This window comes from Polyodon spathula, chromosome 17, assembly GCF_017654505.1.
Source record: "Polyodon spathula isolate WHYD16114869_AA chromosome 17, ASM1765450v1, whole genome shotgun sequence".
In the NCBI taxonomy this organism is placed as follows: domain Eukaryota; kingdom Metazoa; phylum Chordata; class Actinopteri; order Acipenseriformes; family Polyodontidae; genus Polyodon; species Polyodon spathula.
This window is the reverse complement of record NC_054550.1, coordinates 9542810-9565896: the sequence shown is the minus strand read 5'-3', so window position 1 is coordinate 9565896 and position 23087 is coordinate 9542810. Positions and strand designations below refer to the sequence as shown.

The 23087-nt window shown below is 38.3% G+C and overlaps 1 protein-coding gene across 4 annotated transcripts in view; it reads right to left on the bottom strand.

The window, feature by feature from the left end:
• LOC121330275 (oxysterol-binding protein-related protein 5-like) overlaps nt 1–23087 on the bottom strand; it is a 91285-nt gene that overhangs the window by 33799 nt on the left and 34399 nt on the right. Inside the window, exon 1 of one of the 4 annotated variants that reach the window (XM_041276655.1) lies at nt 3629–3817. The exons of the other annotated variants lie outside the window; for them this stretch is intronic. The gene's annotated coding sequence lies outside the window, so the exon portion shown is untranslated. Of the gene's footprint in view, nt 1–3628; nt 3818–23087 lie in introns of those variants that run through there. 4 annotated transcript variants of the gene reach the window in all.

Genomic DNA, 23087 nt, shown 5'->3' with positions numbered 1-23087 from the left:
CTGTCCTCTGAAGCATGTGCCATCAGCTGACTGCTTCTTTTCACTCTGCAGGCCCACCATGCAGCCATCTCAGAGCTACAGCGCAGCTCTGGGTAGCCATTCCACAGGGGTCACTGGTGCGTGGTGAGCTGAGGACACCCTGGCTGACCTAAGCCCTCCCCACCTTGGGAACTCTCGTCCACAACTGGCAATGGAATAGCTTGGACTTGAACCCGCGACCTCCAAGGCTATAGGGTGCATCCTTAGCTCCACGCGGAGTGACTTTGCCGGATGCGCCACTCGGAAGCCTCGTTACAGTATTGTACTCTTAAAAACACTGGTTCACACTGATGTGTCTGACCACATTTACTTGCCAAGAGCACTGCAACAAACAAAAGAATCCCAGTTTTGAGTTACAGTATGGCAGTGTACAGTATATCAACACATCATTTGTCAGTCAGTGTCGATTCATTTTTGGGGACTTTAAGGATGCTCTACAACAGCAGTAACTTGTTCTTTAACTGATTCAACCCTTCCATGAACTGTGAGCTAGCACAAAGCTCTTCAGCTTTTCCTCTATCCTGCTTGGGCTGACACACTACCATCCTAATTCCTTTCAGCTGTGGCCATGGCCTCTGGGGCACCTACATGAAGACATCTGTGGTTTTCTGGTTTCGGGGCGGCCATTTGGAAAGTTTGACTCACTCCATCGGCAGCCTCTGCTCCCCTGGTGCAAACGCTCAAAGGATTTCTATTTGAGACAAGTGAGAATCAGGGATCTTGTCTCAGTTGTGTCTAACGATTCAAAAAGTTGACCCAAAAATAAATACAAATAAGTGCTTTAGTTTTATAAAACAGAGTAAACAGAAGACTAAATGATGGACTGTAGTAAACAAATAATTGTATTTTTTTTGTGTAAAACTAAACATGACCATGAGAGACCTTTTCTGTAAGAGGTGTATTTGCCTGTAAAACTATTGTACACTCACCAGGCTAATTTGCAAATGCAAAGATTGAACTTTTTTTCTGAAAGGAAAAAACAAACTATTAATGGTCCAAACTGCTGGAAAAAAACAACACACAGTACAGTCAAAACCTTTTTTAAATCAATCACTTTTAAAAGGACAGAGCATAAAATGTGGACAATAAGCAGAGCTGATTTTATCAAGAGTTCAACAAAAACATAAAATAATTCAGACTTGAGTCAGCACCTCCATGTTTATCTTGGGACACACACATTGCTGGACAAACACCAGAATACAGGCGATCCTCGACTTACGACGCTTCGCCTTACGACGCACGGCACTTACTCTTTGGCATTATTACCCTGCTTCGACTTTACGACATCGATTCGGCATTTACGACACTGAGAGACCTGAGCCATGCGTCATGTGCTCATGCTCCGTGTCCGAACTGCAGTACCTGTCGTGGTCGCCCTGACTTTTTTTTTTTTTTTTAATTTATTTGCCCTTAGCAATGTCTGATAAGAGCAATTAACTCAAAACGAAACCTAAGCTGTGAACTCCGTCACATGATGAGGGGCTTAACTTCAGGCGATCGTATTTCCTGCCAAGAGTACCTCATACACACACTGAATACGTCACTGGAAAGCCCAGAGTCTGTACTTTTAAACAAGCCAGGTAGGTGTCTAAGTAATATGCGCGTAACCACTGGGCTGAGTGTAAAGAGTTAAATAAATATTTTCATGAGTACAATATAACGGGTCATTTTTTTAAAACTATATTATCTGGCTGTAGAGTCAGGAACGTAACGCCAACTTATAACATTGTTCCTATAGGAAAATGTGCTTCGACTTACAACACGACTTTCAGGAACCAGCTGTGTCATAAGTGTGAGGACTGCCTGTATTAGACATACTCAAATGAAATATTTTTCTTCAGTATCATTTATCACATCTCCTTCTCCTTGTCTATCATCTCTGTTTTGTAGAATATGTGTTTCTTTCAAAACTACAGACCTGAGACCAATATTTTGCCACCAGAAGTGCAAAACAGGTAGGATTTATGGAATTGTGTCAGCTACAATGACACTGCATTTGTATCTGATCACAATAAATAATTTTTTGGACCAACAATATTCTAATAGAAAGTGAAACGGATAGGTCAGAGTTACCCAGGCAAGAACACACAAATCTATCTCTGGTATAAATGTCATTGTAACATGGAGCTCTAAGAAACCTTTCTATGTCTGTTTGCAGCTGGGATCCCATGGTCAGCAAGGACACAAGGATATTTAAAATAAAAATAAAAAACAAAAACACACACCAATGACCAATGGGGGAAAAAAAAGGCTATTGTCAATCTGACCTCCTGCACCTGTTCTGTAAATAGTCTTCTGACAAGTGCTGAAAGTGGCAATCACTGCAGAGAGGAATATTCTACCTGTTTCTGGCTGAGCACCCTTGTCTGCAAGGTCAAATCAGAACAGCTTGTACACCATCCAACTAATGATTGTCATCATTTTCCACCATGACCTTTATTTAAGAGAAAACATTGATTCCCTTATGAAACAAGTTTCATCTGCACAATGACACAAGGACAGCAAGTAATTTGTTTAATGATCAACAGCAGCAAATTATTCACTGGGCATTCAGCCAGGGGCCAGTGTTTACCTAGACAGGTTGCCCTTGTATACAGCAGCAGACTTGGATTATTACTCCAGTGTACATCTCAGCATACGGGCTCTCTGCTGTAAACCACAACAGCACCCTAGTCTCTGAAGAGCATCAAATACTGCATTCATCATGAAGGATGAATGTTAAAAAATAAAATAAAATCACAGCTCAAACCATGTGCAACTGCTGCAACCCCAAGCTTTTTACAGGGTTTGTTTTTCAAACCTTTTCCTCCAGGCTTTAACTCTGTTAAACTAGAACAAAAGCAAGTATTTATTATTCCTGTTAAAGCACCTGCAAGGTTTACATCTCATTTGTTTTTCAATAAAATGTGGAATTCTCTCATTGAAAAAAAATGAGTTGATTTAGGACTCGAGGAAACTGTTTGAAAATATGACCTGACTAGTCTTAATGGCAGTATCTTGTTAACAGCACAGTTTGTTAACCTCTTTGTCCTCTTTGCAGAACAGTCTGGTAGAGTTCGGTACAGCATGGCACAGTACGAAGCAAAATTAATTTCTGGAACGCAGACATCAAAACACAATGATCATGCAGTTAGAATGACAGAATACCGAACCGTTCAAACATTATATTTAAATTGCACACTGCAACATTTAATGCTTTGCACATAACTTGAGTATCTGAATTGGATTTAAGCATGGGTTTCATTTCCTGATTAATATATATATATATATATATATATATATAATATATATATATATATACTATATATATATATATATGTTACACAAGAATACATACACATACATACAACCACTAGAGTTGAGTTGTGTTTTTCAACATAATTTTTGTTTTATTTGTCATGCATTTGCTCCACTGCCAGTTTTTTTTGCTTCACTTTCTATGAGAATCAACCCGTCAGCAATACCTTTTCTTTAGTTTATCTAAAATACAGTACCTTGTACTGTATGTATTACTAGACTACAGTATGACAATAGTCAAATGCTGTATGCAGGATACATGCTACTTAAACCCATCCCAGCCAATACTCACAGCATTGTCGAGTATTAGAAGCAGAATGAGATCCAGGGTTGTAGAATCCAGCCCAGACAGACACAGCAAAGCCTAATCCTGCATGGATGAGCGGTCTGCGTTAGCATGTTTATTGGTTGCACTCTGTGTAGCGTTCAGCTGCAATCCAGCTGCATCCAGTTATTCGTTTTACGGACACACAATATTCCTGGCCCCCGGACTGTTCTATTTCAGGAGACTGCATCTCCACTCGTCGAGTTCATTTCAGAAAGAGAGCTGCGTTTACAGTATTGGTCTTTGATGCTTTCTTCTGAGAAAACATTTCATTGTTTAAAATGGCTCAATTCTGGCACCCACATATCAGTGTAATAATCTAGCTAACTATCCTTCATATAAGGTTAGCATTATCATCTTTAAGAAGGTAATAATTTTAATTAATAAAATACAGTTCACTACAGTACAGTACAGTAAATGGGCTGTCCTGTACACACACACACACACACACCTCAAATTAAAGGACATTTTTCACAATTAAATTCTGCAACGTTGTTTGGGCTTTAAAAACAGCTAAAACACAATTTTAAAAAAATCTACTGTGTTTAATACAATTGATTTCTGTCTGTGCACCCCCCCCCAAAAAAAAAAAAAAAAAAAAAAAAAAAAAAAAAACAGCATTCAATTTGTGTTTCTATGTACACAGCAGTTCTATGTAGTCCTGACTGCCCTCTGTTATAGAGAGGTCAAATTATATCCATCGATCACATTTGAACCTCTCTAACTTTTGACCCCTTGACCTGATCAGCCTAAAAATGTAAATGTGAGCTTGTTTGCTGTAACAACCCTAAGAACCAGAATCGGTTTGATCATTTTTAATGGAATGACCCACTTGTAAAAGACCAATGAAGTCCAGCTTCCCCAGAGTAGACTTGTATGAGCTATACTCAGAAAGCTGACAAGTAAATAAAAATGTCCACACTGATTTGTACAGAGGTGGAACAAAAACTTATAAAGATCACTTAAAATCACTGATTAGAAAACTTGGCAATCCCAGAGAAGTGAATGTGGTTCAAGTCTGGCTGCTTTCAAAACACCAAGCTCAACATTACTAAAGCAATGAGTCCAGAGCCAACAAACATTACATTACATTTAGCAATTATATCACACATATATTTTACTTACAGGTGGTTTATATCAAGCTGTCCTCAGCTGTGGAAGTTATATTACCATATGTATCAAGAATGCAGATTAACTGTCCTGTTTTAGTCTCAATTGTCCCATTTCAAACAATCAATAGGACTCCTCAGAATGCTCAAGATGTCACTTGTTTGTTGACAAACAAACAGCTTGATTGTACAGGTTGTGAATGCACAAGGTGTTCTGAGGAGCACGGAGATACAATGCCAGCTTTCCAGTCCAGGGAAGCCAATACTGTAGCCAAGGTTACCACAAAGGCCTAAGCTGTGACAGCTGTATCTGGGGGTTTATTAGAGAGACATGTTCCGTAAGGACTGCTAAGGAGCACAGGGCCCCAGTCCTCATTGTGTTTCACTTGAGCAGGGCCATGCTGCAGATATGTACCAATGGCAATGCATTGCTCTGTGTGTGCCAGGATTACGAGAGCCACACATGCAGTTTCAGGTCGTTGGCCTATGATGAAAATACCAGTGCAGCCTGTTTCCTGTAAAATGTTATTGGTGTAATAAAAATACTACAGTATGTATTGTTGCATCTTGTAGTAGTCAGTTAAAAGGACCTTAAATAAATCAACCTCTGGGTAATGCAAATTAAGGGGACTGTCAACAAGTTCTGCTTTCTGGCGAGACACCATGCTTCAAATTGTGAAAAGTATTATTTTTATTTACTTATTTAGAAAAAATGGTTCATTTGGTCAGATTATTTCTGTGCCCAAAGTTGTGTGTACACAGCTACGCAACTGCCTTTCACCTCTTGATGCCTGGGTTCAAATATGGCTTTGGTGACAAGTGAAAGGAGTAGTGGTCTGTCAGGAAGCATAAATCTACCGAATCATAAAACTACTACGCAACAGACCAGGCCTACCACTAGTACACAAAATACATTCATACATACAAATAAATAAATAACCACCTCAACCATGTGTTTAATTTTAGGTTTACCTCCGTCTAAAGTCATATCTTATCCCCTCAAACCTCAAATGCAATAAGGATCGACTCCTTTTTTGTTCTTAATCTTCATATAAATTTCCCTATCAGAAGGACATGTATGCAATTGAGAATTGTCATCTCAGAAAAACTTCTAGGCCCAATACTAATCACAAGTGAAGGAATTCATCAATAAATCCTTCAACCAATCTGCCCATGGCCCTCTGTATCTACTCCACATTAATTTCTTTACAACAGTGGATATGTTAAAATACTAAATTAAAGCTACAGTATCCCTCAGTTCCTTGGTGTATCAGAAACCGTATTGCTTTTAAAAAAGAATGGATGTTTTTAGTGCATTTTCAAAAAAATATTCAAATACTGTAGTCGAACAAACACTGCTTGAAATGTATATGAAGGCAACAGTAACCACGTTCGGAAACGTTCCTATTATAGTTTATAAATGACTGCATCAAAAAGATGCACGACAGTGAGGAATACAGCTGGGGGATAGCTCATCTCATCAAGCTTCGGCCATCCCCTCCTAGTCAGGTGCCTGACATTGCCAGACACAGACTAGCCAGGCTGGGCCGAGCTGCAGTAACTTGGCAGCAAATCTGTCTATAGGGTGGCAGAGTGGCTCCTCTGGTAAAGGAATGGCCATGTGCTGTGCATATATTTTAGTGTACTGCATAAGATCCTCAAAATCTAAATAATTATGAGTTCAAAGCATATTTTCTGCAAGTACCTGAGATTCAAGGAATGTCAAAAAAAAAAATACAAAAATAAAACGCTATGCAGGTTTGCAAATGCATCAAATCAGTATTGTCCTTTTTAATTATCTGCTCAGGGTTACAGCCTCAATCTCCCTCTCATCCCACATTTACATGATGAATCCATCTTCATCCCTTGGTGGTCCTCTTGGCATTGCATCAAATATGAATGAACTCATGCATAATAAATACAAAATGCTGCAGCGTTGAGACTTGGCTTCGTTATTTGACATTTAGAATGCTCCACTAGAGTTACAGTTCTAGAGTTTTCTACATTGCTTGAAAGTTCCCTTTGAATTTGAATGATAAAATTGTCTATTTAGCAACCATGCTACTATATGTACATTGTCTGGCCTCTTTATTAGGACCCGTTTACCCAATGGGATGATGTATTTGTCATCATAATTCTATCTCAATTGTGTGACATATTAGTAACTTAATGGACCAACATCCCTTGAGACACCTTCCAGCACCTTGTGGCATCTTTGCTACTGTATAGCATGCTACTGTGGCTGTAGTCTTTATTAGGCACAGGTCTTAAGAAATAATACAGGGGCTTAAATCATAAGTAATTTATAGTGGATACTTGCTATACGAAAACACCACAAGGTATCCATTTTACTTGTGACAAACCTCGGTTTTTCCTCTTAAATGTATATTATATGGATAAGCTATGCACATTTTACTGGCAGACACCGTCATCTATGCCAGCTGTTCAAACTCAAAATTTCAAATTACATTACTGGACAGAATTACATTACAACAAACTACAAATAACATGTAATTGAACTCGGTTTTGTAGGAAACGTCATTAAAAAAACAGGTAATGAAAATGTGTAAAATCATGATGTCAACGAAGCTGAACTTGTCACAATAAAAAAATCCCTTAGTATTACAAGCACAACATACATGACCTACTTTAATAAATAAAGGTCTTTGATTAAAATGGCATGTTTTACAATAGTACGATACACTGAGCTACTATGTAACAGAAGAAGAGCGTTAAAATACATTTTAAAAGAAATGGCTTTCACTTATTTGACCATGTTGTTGCCTTAAAATTTAATTGTATATGTTGGAGGCAGTTACTTTAAAATGTCCTTGTTAAATATTTGTTTTATACTAGTGGCTGGTTTCACAGACCCCGATTACCACTAAGCTTGGACTACCCAATGTTACTGTGGAGAAGGTAGTCCTAGACTAATTCTAATCAGCACCTGTGAAACCAGCCATATTGTAGTACAGTAGAAGCCAGTCATTCCTATTTAGAGGGAAACAGGTTTCATAATAGCTTGTGTTCTTGCACCTAAAAATACCTTGTATGGAAACAAACTGGAGTTGTCTGACAGCACAGAACTATAAAATACATTAATAAATAGACACAAAAACAATTGAAATGACAGGTTTAAATCATACTACAACATTTAAAATAATATGAATTCAAATAATTTGATTCAATTGAGTGTTTATCGCAAAAAGCACAGCATCCTTACATCTAGATTTGATACATTTTGTTCGATTACAACCCAATAAATATATAGCCCAATTAGAGTACAGTATACACCATTAAATCAAACATATTCTTTGAACAATGTTAAATTATACAAAGTAGAATCCTGTCAGTATGGACAAAATTTTTTATTTTAGTACGCATCACTGCAGGATTAAAAACGGAATTTACATTATAGAAGCATTTGACAGCAACTAAATTACATTGTAAAGTCATAATTTTTCATGAATTGCTTAATTAAAAACATAAAAAGTACCACACTTTGCCAGATGAGAACTCATTTTTTTCATTTCCAAGTCATTTGATGTGGCAATAGAGCAAACTAATTATCCACTCATAATTCATTTACACATAAACCCAGTCACTGGGGACCAGGAGGAAGGTTTGCAAAAAAAAATCCCAGAAATTAAAAAAGATATAGTTACATAGGGTCCCCGAGTAGTTCACTTGGTAAAGCCTGACTAAGTGGTCTGTGTCACACACAGTCAGGGAAGCACAGATTGACAATCTTTGCAGGGAGGAAGGGAGGAAGGGACTAAAGGCGGAATTTCGTGAGGCGAAGAGACTCGGACACGTTCGATGTGAAACAAGAACATGTTTTTGTCTTTTCGTGAAATCAGTTTGTTCTATTTTTAACATTGTTTAAACTTGCCAGGGAAAGTGAGGTGTTGACTGGAGGGTTTAAACGCTTCAGGACACGTGTAGTACATGGGTCTCACCCCCTCAGTGCACACTGCTCTAGAAAGACAGTACCACCAGGCATCACTTCAGTGTGCATTCCTTTGCAATATGAAAAACTGCTCAACATACTGTACAGCATCCGTTCAAATGTATAAAGCAGGATGAAAAAATATGCATGCATAAGAATATTCAGGTCGGTTATTCAGGATATATAAATAGCATTGCTGCAAATGCTTGCAGGTGACGCACATTACTCAAATGATCCAAGACAAGGATTTCTTTTAGTGTGGGAATGGGGTGCAGATTCTAAGTGGTTCTTACCAGATTGTCTTGGCAACTGAGTGAATTTACTTCAAGAAACACCATCCATGAAGTACACCAACTATGCTCAAAACAAGCTACTGTAGACAGATGTTTTTTAGAGTCTGGAAATTGATCTCTTTCCAAAAGTACATCTTTAATAGCAATGCCGCAGTGGCACAGCATTGGTAACCAAGAGACAATGGTACAGCAGCACAGATACAATAACACAATTGTTTTAGACTTGCATGCTCTGATGAATGTGTTCTGGGAAAACTTAAAGAGCCCACTGGTCTCCTTGTATCGTAGGCTTGACCTTTGTGAGTGAAAGGGTCTCTTTGTGCCGATCCTGGTTTTACCCTCAGCAGAAATCTGCTCAGAGGAAGACCACAGGCTAAAGATTGTATTCCACCCACATACTGCAAGTCACTGCGAAACCACAGCACTTTCTGTTAATTACCATCAGCAATGAATCCTACCTCTCCTTCAAAGAAAAAGGAATTAAATACCAGAAAGGGCATGCGTGTGTCCTTGCACGCTGAACATTTAAGGGGCATCATCTGATGAATTATAATTTGAATGAGATAGTTTAAATTGAAAGTCTCTGCTTGAGAGGGGGGGTGTACAGGTCAGAAAGTTCTCTTAAAATGAGCGCAATCTATATTCTATGTACTGGTAAAAACACTAACTTCCAAGTACAGCTGGTACTGTACAACCATTAACCGGTCTCCCTGCAACGCCCTGCCTCAGGTCAATGCAATACAGATCTGTTAATTTTATTAATTATTAGTTCTTTAGCCATTTTCCACTACATCTATACAAGTATAACTTATTTCAAATAATAAACGGTAAAGTGTATTTTACTTAAAATTCAAAAGGAAAGAGAAAGGCGTGTGATTGGTTGAATGTGAGTGACGTCACCACCTTGACGCTGAGAAGATGAAATCTACCATTTGAATTACGATTTGAATTATTTTCATTCTTACATTTCATTCAAACATCTTATTGTTTCAGAGTGTTGTTACCTGCAAGTACAGCACAGTGCCAGCACACTGCTACAGTACAAGAGCAGAACCTGTGTGACAATCAATATACCCTCAGAGAATAGTTTTACTTTCAAATCAGCTCATACAAAAAGTACAGGTAATTCTTACAGCTGCATTGCCAATGCCCCTCAATATGGTGTTTAAACAGTCTGGGATTTCAGCAAAAAAAAAAAAAAAAGAAGAAGAGCAATCCATCTTTCCAGACTGTACTCTGCCTTAAACCTTACAAATGGATACCTTGCTAACCTCTCTGTAATTAGGTAAACGCCTGGCTTAGTCAATATAATGTGTACAAAATGAAGGTGTGGGTTCAAAAACTGCCTGCTTAACGAGTCATATGATCTTCTGACAAACCCAAGGGCAAAATGATATTAGGGGAATTTGAAATACACTAAAATTATGTTTCCACTTAACTTTATTAACTTCATCATGGAATTCAACAGCACTTGTAGTCAACTGACACAAACAGAATTGAGTGGAGTTTTAAAGGCAGTCAGCTTTTGGTTTTGTTATTTTTTTTTATACAGAGTTTGGAAATCAACAGGAATCTCACTGCAAGCAATTCCACTGCAGACGTGCATTTTCAAATAAAGCAATTGAAAATAACCTGCAAAACAACTGCATTCAAATTGCAGACAATTAAGGTATTGTAACATTGACTTTTCTGGTAGTCAACTAGACCAAAAAGAGAGAAAAATGCACTGGCACACAAACCAGGTCCTGACATGATCAATACTGAGGAGGAGGCATCACTGTGACGGTCACAGGATGGAAATTCTACAAGCAACATGAAAAGAAGTTCCTTGACCAGACATTTTCCTCACTATTATTAAAACGTTTTTTTTTTTCTTTTTTTTTTTTTTCCTTCACAGACAGCGTAAACTATTCCAACTGCTTAGTGAGCCAAGTTGGAAGGGTTCCATGACAAGAGGAATTTCAGGCTCTGCAGTACAGTACTGCAGCCTCCGACACACATTTACAGTATAATTGTAAATCTCGAAAAACTACTCACTTCTAAATCTTTTGTAGTCATCTTTGTATTACTTTAGTATAAATACATGTTAATTTGGATTCATATGTTGTTTTTTTCTGATTTTATGTGAACGAAAAGACACACGTTTGCCCATTTTCCCATTGGAAATAGTGATATTTTGAAATATCACTGTCCTGGTCACAAAAGCAAAGTTTGTGGGGAATAATAGCCATATTCTATACTTTTGAGGCATAAGCAATTAGGAAATAACACTTACTACCCAGGAACAAAAAATATATTTTTTTTTGTTACACAGTGTAATCATTTAAATATAGCCTAACTGATGGTAGTTCTGAAAGCCAGGATAACAGTACTGTAGGTGCAAGACTAGTGGGAGTTTAAACACATGAAAATGTTACTGGCATTGTAGCACTCCACGGTACTAATGGCAGTCTCATACCACTGTCCCATTGTGTCTTGTACTAATACAAAACAATTGCAATACCTTTGTTCATCGACATGAAGAATCCAAATAATTCAGCATTAACAGCATGGCTACTGTAGGTAACCCAATGAATACCCTCTCCACTAGGTGTAAAACTCTCCTACTGTACCCTTTGTCTCCACTTATTTCCAAATGTGTCCTCTGGAACTGTATAGAAAATTATTATACAGTGCAACCAAATGATACAGATGAATCAGATCACACTACCACAGCACTGTACTGTATAATAAACACATTGAAAAGGCATCCAAGTTCCACATTAGACATAAATTCTTGGAAGATTTAGCTTCCAGGAATCCCCAGTAAAACATCTACATCTTTACTGCATACAGATGTGACAGTTAGCCCAATCACGTAAACCCACTGCCTCAATTCCTACTTAAAGCAAGTTTAATGACGGACAGTGTTTTTCTATTTGTTTTTGTAAAGGTAGTGCACTTTAAAAGCCCATTTGGCTGTCCTTCATAATAGCATTTCTGGATAAGCAAACCTATGAGACGACTCAATATCGCCAAGTTAATATTTTGAAAAGACGGTCACCTCGAAGCTGGCTCTAAAATATGAAATCACACGGCACTTCAAGGCGAAGTAAACCAACACAGAAACACATAAAGTGTGTCTAACATGCACGTGCATTCCACGTACCGTACCATGAAAAAATAAATCACAATGACCTTCATCCCCAGTAAAAACCCGTCAATCAAATAAAATGCAGCCATCAAGAGATCATTCAAATCGTGTATTTTTAGAAGGTGTAAGAATGCCCTTAAATTATACAAAAAATAAATCATTCCAACAATAGTCTGATACAATCCCATTCCCAAAAAACAAACACACAATAAATGTAGGCCTTTTACTGGTATTCCGTTTAGGAAAATGGAAATACTTTTTATTTTTTGTTTTTTTTATGGTTTACACAACCCAGTGTCTTTTTTTTTTTTTTAAATGTGCACTGCAGCTTCAAAACACAATTTGACATACTGAATGTGGCCAATTAATCCTGGAACATGGTGTACTAAAACCACAGTGCAAGTGGCACTACAAACATGAGGGCAGTTAGAAGACGTGAAACTTAACAGGCTGGCACAGGACAGAGGCTTCTATTTGGGGTTGAATTTTATAAAAACATGTTATTGAAGATGCCTACCATCCTGTAGTAAACTATGTAGGGTCAGTTCCTATCCTGTTACACATGAAGTGAAGGGAATGGGATAACTGGATAAACTGACTTCCCACACTTAAAAATTAAGTCTAGAAAATATCAATAAATGAGACAAGCAGCACATCAGCGGCTGTCATCTTCTGGCTCTAAATTCAGAAATAAAGTTGACCTGAACCTATATCAACTGTTTGCACAAATGACCAGTATGACATGCAGACAGACAGCTGCCTTCATATACATACATTTATTTATTTTTTAAGTTGCTTGCAGACAGCAACAGATTTATAGCACATCTAACCGGAATTGAAAGTGATTTTCATAGCCAGAACTGCCAGAGGGAAAAGATGTCATCTACATGTATGGCAAAAGGATGTTGGTCTTACTTAGAGTGGTGATGCTGCACTTTGTGAATGATCGTGTGGTAAAGATGCTTGGCTCTAGTACTGCTATAGGTCTGCAGTTTGCAGCTTTGAAAGAAACATTTCTTTTAACACATTCGCTGGTACTACACTATGTTAAAGCAATCTCAGTTCACAAACCTTTCCATTTCCACTTACAGCCTCTCTGTCCTCTCATTAACCAACCACTGTAACTACAGCTCCAACTGGCTGACATGCATTTCAGATAGTGACATGCTATTATCCAGAAGTGCAAGTGTACCAGTTTTCTTGCAAGCAAAAGCAAGGCATGGAAAACAGCTAACTTTCTTTAGCCTAATGCAGTACCACATATCATAGTTTTAAAATGAAAATACATTGTGTATACAACATTCATTCAAAACTGCACACTTGAGGCCTATGTAGCCACTGGTAGTGCAAAACAACTAACACTGATGTAATTACTTTGTTAGCTACAAACCCTTAATTGCTTACAATGGCCACGGTTTCTCAGGTCCATTTTAAAAGGTTCTCTAAGGATATCATAATTTACCATAGCCTCCCCAGTTTAATACAGAATTGGTATAGGAAAACACTTCACAAGAGCAGCTGTCCACACCGCATATGATCCATCACACTAAAACCTCTCTTGTGGTCAAATCTCTTCACAAACATAAACAAACACGTCCAGGATAAGTTACAAGAAGAATGACGCTTGTTTACCAACCAGAAAGCAAAAACAAAGCCAGCAATGTCTCTCTCTCTCGAGATTAATTACTGCACTCAACGGTTCAAAATATCAAACGTCAAGGTTGTGATGGCAGGATAATGAGAGCTTGTAGGACACAGCCTTAGGGAGGTGTAGCGTCGAAGTGGTCTGATGTCCTGGTGATGTTGTCCCTCTCTAAATTGGCTCCCTTAGGTATCACTAGCGAGTCAATGCAAAACGTGAAATATGTCAGTAGGCTGGAGTAGCACTTTGTTCAGGATTGCAAGGTTAGGGGTGGAAGTGCAGAGAGATCCATCCTCCAGAAGATGGAATACATCTTACACACGTCAGGGATTTGATTTGCATACCAACTGAATCAGGCATGCAAAAGGACCAGCTTGTTTTTATAAAAAAAACTGCTATTAGTTACCGCAGGCAATTCAGTTTTTCATCCAACTCCTGTTTTAATTTGCACTCAGCAAATCCAAATAGGTTTACAAGATTTTTGGTATTTATTTTGTTATATAACCATGTGTTTTCACTCAAGAATGTGACATGTGACATGCATTTACAGTGTATACAAGTGCTGGGAGATTTAGTGTTGAATAACTTTTTTGTATTCAAATGAGGACTGTGGGTTATTAGGCCATCCTCATTTGTGTAATAACTACAGCACTATACATTTATGATCTACACGCCATATATAATTTTTTAGGTTGGCAATGAAAATGTTTTTAAAAAGGAAGAGAAAGCCACATTGCAGATTTATTTTATTTCATTCACCAGACAAATACAAGGGTGTTCATAATAGTGATGGATTAAATTAGGTTTATTTTTATATATCCAGTACTAAGATTCTAGAATCAATAATGTCAGTATGTTAACTGGAAATCTATAATAAATCAAAGTAGTACACGTCACAGCCTCACTTGTAACTGGTCTCTAATATTCAGTTGTGCCTTGGTCATATTTTCTCTCGCCCACACCTGCCACATCTTCAGCACTGGGATTTTATAAGATTAACCATTCTCCAAGCAGCTTTCAAATACCGTATATGCAACATTGACACAACTTGATTAACCCACACCTACCAGGCGCTAAGAAGTCAATTCAACCATGTTTTTACACTGAATTAGATGGTCATGGTTATGTACTGATGAGATATTCTAGGATCTTCAATAGGGTTGTGTAAAAGGGTATGGAAATCCACTGTGGGAATCGTCCATGTTTTATTGTTTTACAGTCACAACCAAAACAGAGGTGCAATACCAGGCGCCACCGCCATGCTACCAGCAATGGTATCAAAACGTATTCTACAAAAAATCCACAACAAAGGTATAACACACCATTAAAAGATAGCGTGGCTGTACGCTACTCCCTCTAACAATGGGTACTGTACCGCACCTGGAACCCTACGGTACACAGAAGCTACTGTAAATATATTTTCAAAAATAGAATCTTTACCTATCTTACTTATCATGGCTAGAGAACAAAGAGACTCTTTCAGCCACACATGTTTTTGTAGGGACATGTTCTTAACCAGAGCCCAGATACATTTTCAAAATGTATTTACAAAAACAAAAACAAACAAAGCTAACTATCTGGTGAGGTGTGGTCCATGCCACAGGTTGATTTAGGATCAGCGGTCCTCAAAGAAATTTGAGCATGGGCATAAATTGATGTTACTTGGCTGTTTGCGGGCACGCTAACTATTGCATAGGTTCTTACCTTACACACTGCCTTCTCACGACATATACAACGTATATATATATATATATATATATATATATATATATATATATATATATATATATATATATATATATATATATATATATATATATATATACATATATATACATATATGTATGTATGTATGTGTGTGTGTGTGTGTATATATATTTCTTTAAGAGTTTTAGTGGGGTTATTCTTGGCTCACTCTGATAAGGCCAAGTCTCAGGTAGTAATTATGTGTGTTGTGCTTTTTATTTAAATAATTTACATAAAATACACAATGCAAATATTTTTAATAGCATGTTTACACAGATAACCGTGAATAAACTAAAATAAAAGAGTGTAGACAGCGTGTCGCTTTGTTTTAATTTGACAAATTTGTCAACACTGCTCTGTTTTAAAGATCGCTCATCTCCAGTACAATTATTCAGCGAAAGTGGATTCATAACTAAATATACTACAGTGTTTCCCTTGTCTGGTGAAATAAAATAAAAAAACAGAGATAGAAAATTAAATTCTACATACTGAAATGTATTAATTTTCTCAATAAACAGTCGGCGAAATTCAGTGCTTACCCGGCATATTAACACCCCGCCCTGCTCACGAATGCCAGATCTTTCACTTTCCCATTGGCTACTTAGTCGCCTTCAATTTTCATGCAGAATGCCTTGAACGGCTTCTGCTTGCTTATGATTGGACAGCTGTGTAAAGCTTGGCAGATATTTGACTCTCCTATTGGTTTAAACTTACTGTCAGTAGCTGTAACTGAAACAGACACAGTTTATGACCCACCCAGCTAACTCATGACTGGGCTACCACAGAGATAATGCAGATATTAAATTGGTTGATCGTATCGCAAAAGTCATTAAGAAAAAAAGAAATAAATGTCAAGTATGTACAAGCACAGCAGAAGGGAGCAGCGCTGTCAACAGACTGCTGTGGCACTTTTGTTGGAAAACGTGTTTAAAGCTTTCTTTATTTTCCCACGCTACGACCCATCAGAAATGTGTTCACGACCCATAATTTAAAAACAGCTGCCACGGGCATGATGGCCTGGCTTCGCGGGCAGAAATTTGCCCGCAGGCACGACTTGGAATGGGTATGATTATGAAAAAGTAATTGGAAGTCTGACAGTCTCCCCTATAGTACTCTACAGGTATAGCATAAAGACAGAATTGGTGCAGCTGGCAGAACGGAAAGGTTGCACGGTCATATGAATGGAATGAGGAGGGATGTGAATTCCTGGCACGTAAGATTTCACAGACAAGCTTAAAGCAAGTTCAAAAGCAGATTTATAGAAAAATACTAACTCAGTATTGGAACTGCATAACTCAGAACCACTCAGACTGATTGCAAACGCCATACATTAGTACAATCTGGTCCACAGTGCAATCCAATTCATTAGTGCACCGTTTGTTCTGTGCCATGGTTCAGTTTGACATTCACAAGCTCACTTCTAAAGGCGCAATTTTCGTTCTACAGAACACCTATCTGGATAGATAAAGTTTTATTTATTTATAGTTATGGTATGTTCTCTAACCCCAGATGGAAGCAAGCCAAATTTGACAAACACATTCAAAACAAAGAGAACTGACAGATAAGGAAACACTACACCAGTATACAGCATATATACTGTAGGAAATGCAATACAATGTAATAGAAAGGACCCATAACAACAACAAAACTTTAAATCTGGTTTCTTGTCTAGTCTAACACAGACCTTAACCATACTCCCACCCCTCGTTATATCGCCCCTCGCTATACTACGGATTTGGATATTTCACGGTCCTGGAGTCGGCTCCCCATTTTCACAGTCTAACTGCGCATGCCTTGACTGCAACATAGATAAGCTTACTGTTTCATACTGCACAGCACAAACAAATTATATATATATATATATATATATATATATATATATATATATATATATATATATATATATATATTATATATATATAAACAAAAGCATTAAAAACATAATGTTATCATATACGCATGCATTGCACAATAACACAATTGTCAGGGTATCCTCAGCTCACCGCGCACCAGTGACCCCTATGGTCTGGCCGGGCACCTGCAGGCTTGCCTGCAAGCTGCCCAGGGCTGTGCTGTCCTCACATGCTGTAGCTCAGAGGTAGCTGCATGGTTAGTCTGCAGTGTGTAAAGAAGCGGTCGGATGACGGCACACACTTTGGAGAACAGCGTGTGTTCGTATTCGCCGCTCCCGAGTCACAGCAGGGATGGTAGCGGTGAGCTGAGCCTAAAAATAATTGGACACGACTACATTGGGGATAAAATAATTCAAAATAATAATTGGCGATGACTACGAAATAAAGAAGAAAAAAAAGTGCATGCTATGGTGCTTCTCTGTGTTAGCAAAAACAAAGCTCACCCCCAGACACCACTTACAAAGAGAAAGACCTGGACACCGTCCCAGCTACCCTAATGATTCACACTGCAGAGTCCTTGCTCTTCTCACAGCTCAGCTGACAAGTCACTCCACAAATAGCACTACAGAGTTACTTGAGGGCTGTTTGCTATTCTGCAACATTTGAATAGGTCTGCATTAAACCCCTGATGCAAATATCCCACACAGTAAAACCCTGGTTATCTGAACACCCTCGTTACCTGAACAGCCTAGTGATGACCTGTATTATTGTGTGCTCTGCTTGTCTGCCTTCTTGTCATAGAAAGTGTGCTGTTCAACCTTTATTACAGAATAGTACTGTATGTTACAGGGAACAGCTGTAATGAGATTATCCCAACACCTCCTGGTCCCAATTAGTGTTGATAATAGTGGTTTTACTGCACTGTACAGGTATGTCATTATAAAAGGGATATGCTTCAACATCTAGGTTGATGATAAATCAGCCTGCGGGAAAACCATTTCAGATTTTTCTCTGTGTGTCCCTGTGAAATGAAGCAATCTGCGGTTTTTGAAGTTAGACATTGGGAGCCCTCAATACAAGTGCTACTCATCTTGAGCTATTCATGCAATACAGGTTACCTAGGCATCAGAATCTTATTGCTCACCGGCTGTCTGTCGCTTTGTATAAAAGAGTCTGCTAAATGACTAATTAATAACACTACTACTACTAATAGGTTTATAATAAACATATGTGCAGTCAAATGTTTAGCAAATACAAGGATATTACACCGTGCTTTCTTATGGAATGTTGTCTGTTTTGGTTTTTTTTTTCCTTGTGCTTTTTTTATTATTATTTTTTTTGTGGCCAAATTAGGTAGGTTGCTTGCAGTGTTTTAACATATCCTAAAAAGTTTGTGGAAACCCAGTTTAAGAAAAGTGTATGATATGAGTTGTTACGCAGTGCCAAATTGGAAGTCAGACAAACATTAAAAAATATACCCCAATGTATTTTATTATTAATTAGGTTACGGTACTTGCATTTGGAATGAGAATTTCTCTGGCTAAAAGAACTACATGGAAACACACACAACCCAGAAGTACTACCAAAACAGAAATTCCATGGAAATTGCCCCATTGAGAGGCTCTAGGTTCTGAGGCTCCAATACTGGGTTATTATCATTTTCTCTACACTAGTCCTTATTTATCATTTGTTTATTGAGGAGGCACCTTTAGTCAATGTGACTTAGAGACTAGAGTGTGTGAACCATACATCAGCTACAGAGTCACTTACAACAACATCTCACCCAAGAAACAGAGCACAAGAAGGTTAAGTGGCTTGCTCAAGGTCACACAGTGAGTCAGTGGCTGAGCCAGGATTTGAACCAGGGACCACCTGGTTACAAGACCTTTTCTTTAACCACTGAACCGAACATCCTCCTTACTTGTATATGATCTTGCCTTATTAGTCATGCACTAATATTGAATAACTACTTGTGGCAGGCTGGCAAGTGGAAAGAGGCCCAGAGACAGACTGCAGTTCAAAAAATCCTAATTTTATTATAAAAAAACACACAAAAATAAAGTGCACAAGGGCAAAACAAAGATCTTTAGACACAAATAAAGCAAAAACAAAACTTACAAAAAAAATAAGGTTTCCAGGCTGGTCAATGCCTTCACTGGATACAAACACCCACAAACACCCACAAACACCCACAAACACCCACAAACAACCACAAACAACCACAAACAACCACAAACAACCACAAACAACCACAAACAACCACAAACAACCACAAACAACCACAAACAACCACAAACAACCACAAACAACCACCTGCTTCCTCAACTCCCTCCTCCCAAATGAGAAGCAGAGGCCTCCTTTTATGTCAGGTGGCTGGGCGCTGATTGATCGTTAATTAAACTAATCATCTAATCAACCCCAGCCACCTGAACACAATGAACCCAGGCAGGTAGGGGAATTTAACCCCATCCCTGCCAATTTCTAAAGGCCAGAGCTGTGCTCTGCCACACTACTGTATTTATTACGTACAGTGAGGAATGTATGTTAATATGCTTTAGTTGTCAAAATGCTACCAAGCTTCTAGTAGAGAATGTAGTCAACTCTCATTCATACGAATTTAAAAAAAAAAATAAAAAGAAATCATATCAGAAATTCATATTATCAGAAGTCTAATATAGTTGTGGTCTAAGAGAACTTTGATATATAAAAAAGCATACATTGCAAATTAACTACACTTTAAATCTGCATGGTACATTCTGATAACTGGCGTTTTCAAACCACAAAAGCAAAGCGTCCTCAAAATCAGGTATTGATCAAATCTGAAATGATGACAACTCACATCCAGTTTGTAATATTCTACCCCAGTTTTTTTTAGAATGGTCGACAAAGTGTTTGTGGGAATGTTGTAATCTGCAGCAACATCATTTTTTTTTCTTGAACGGCAATGATTATCCACCACTTTGAACACCTCGAGCATGTTTTTTTTCTGCAAGGATAGAGCATGTTTTTGCGCTGCTTCATGCAAATGGCATCTAAGCATTAACACTATGGTAACTCGAAATGCATGGATCAGTGTTCCCAAAACAGTATTCAAATACAGAACAGAGGCACAAGTTAATACATGTCCCAATATACTTTACACTCAGCTGTTCGTCTAATCCAAGTTCATTTTAGCGAGAATCTCAACTGCATTTGTAATGCTAAACACCTCTAGCGTTTTTCTTGGAGTCACCAGTTTTCTTTTTCTTTTTTTCTTTTAAAATATGAGCGCATCTGTTCAATTTTCATTATTCTTGGTTGCGTGCTTGGTGATATCTCTGTTATTGGAAACCATTTTAAAATCAATGCTGCTTCAAATCCAGATTATGAGTAATTTACTACCCACAGTATAAATCACTCTGAGATATCAGTTTTTTTATCTAACATATCGCACTTGTTTAGAATCATCATATCATTTTCTGTTTGAGGTCACTGAATCCTGGCGACACCCCTGTGGGTTCTTTCCAGCTTTCAAACATGTCTTCTATCTACAGCTTGAACACCAGAGTGCAAGTCTTAACCTGTCCCCCTGCAACACACTGCTCCAGTGAATATAAAACAATTCAGTGTTTTATGTGGTATTTCTTACAAGTTGCACAGGGACAGGTTAATGGTTACACTCTGGTGTATCAGCTGTATTTAGATATGTTTGTTGCCCCTTTTGAAAGGTCACATGGGTGCTTTAAAAGAGAAAGCCACTAGGATTGATTGTAAACAACAAGAGAAATACTTTAAATGTAACACTGATATTTCATAGCAATACCAAGTTGCTCTATTCAATCAGTCTTTACTTCATATAATGCTTTTCATAGTGGATCACCACCACAAAGCACTTTACAAGATGCAGTAACAGCAAGAAAATCCATAATACATTAAATACAGTGGAAAGTGCATAACACATGACAGTAGCAAAATACATGAAATAGTAGCAGCAACACAGCAGCTAATAGCAGATATCAGGCTTAAAGAGAGTGGAAAGCAAGAGAGAACAGGTTGGTCTTGAGAGTTGATTTAAAGCGAGCCACAGTGGGAGCATCACACACCAAAGCTGGGAGAGTTGGAGCCATGAAGCTAAACAAGCATTCTCCAAGTGTGATGTACCTCAGCTTGTGGGCAGGGACATAGCGAGTCAGCAGGTTGAGGAGTTAAACTCGGGACCTGTGTGATGAAGGGCATTGTAGGTGAGCAGGAGAGTTCTGAAAATAATCCTGAACTTTACATGTAGCCAGTGCAGCTAGGAAAGATAGCGGGGTGATGTGATCACATTTTTTGCATCTGGTAAGGATCCTGGCAGCAACATTCTGAACTAGCTGGAGTTGATTTATGGTGCGTGCCGGGAGACCAGCACATAGACAGTTGCAGTAGTCGAGTCAAGAGGAGACAAATGCATGATAAATTATCTCTGAATCCGGGAGGGAAAGGTGGGACGGACTTTGGAGATGTTTCGAAGATGGCAGAAGGAAGACTTGACCACAGAGGGGATGTGGGCATCAAAGGAGAGGTTGCTGTCAAGAAGTACACTTCTGAACTATTGTATGTTTTTGATAAGAAAATATAACTTGGAATACAGGTAGACAGAGAAGGGTTTACTTTTATATTGCATAAAATAAACCCAGCCTCAGCCGCCAGACTTAGTTCATTAAAAAGCAACTTGTACAGTATCTGCACTACATCCTCCTTCACACACGCAATAGCAGAAACAAAGCAGACCCGCCTTAGGCAACACTCATCTAGAGCCTGGCTGCCTGCAAGCAATTCAATTAGTCCCAAAAGAAGCTGCTGATTTTCTACTTTATTTTTTAGTACAGTTTTATGAGGAAGCTACCACTGTGACTTTCAATTTAAAAACCCACCTGAGCTGTCTGGCTGGATATTTCTTTAAGCATTCAAAGTCTTCAGGGGGCAGAATCAATTTTGCAAAGCTTATCAAAAATCTTATACCTTCAAGGGAAATAATATGTAGATAGCAATTCTCAGCATTTACTGGTGCATTAAAAAAAAAAAAAAAAAAAAAAAAGGCATATTTTTTCTTAGAAATCTTTTCTTAATGTTGAATTATATGATCGCTTGTTTCTCTCCCCAATTTAGAACGTCCAATTATGTTCCGTCGCTATAGCAATCCTCACAACAGTTCAGGAAAACTGAATGTCAATTGCCGGCCTCAGATCCCACCGCCAAGCCAATTGCCTCAAACACCCAGGAGCTCCACAGCACATGTCCGCTGAGCTCCATAGGCATCTGGCCAGCAGGGGGCCTAACTGATTTCCCTGCACACCATGCAGTCACGCCTTTACCAGATGAGCCACAAATTCCAAATGATATGAACCAATATACACAAGTGGTAATGTATTACAGTACTCTGGTACTACGGCTTACTAGTGCAAGTATTCGCTGTATTTGGACAACTGTTCAACTGTATTCCAAATCCATGGTAGTGTCATTGCTGGTAATGATGTGGTCTGATCTTGGTTTCTTAAAAAGGACTACAAAGATAGAAAGTGGTCTCAGATCCCGCTGTCATCCACTGTGTGACCATGAACATGTTACAAGACCTTATTGTGCCATGAATTGCTTCCCAACCGCTGCACAACCTGTGTGGTTTGGTTCCACACTTTCTGTTCCTGCACAAAGCACTTTTAGAAACTCTACTTAGACTGATTAC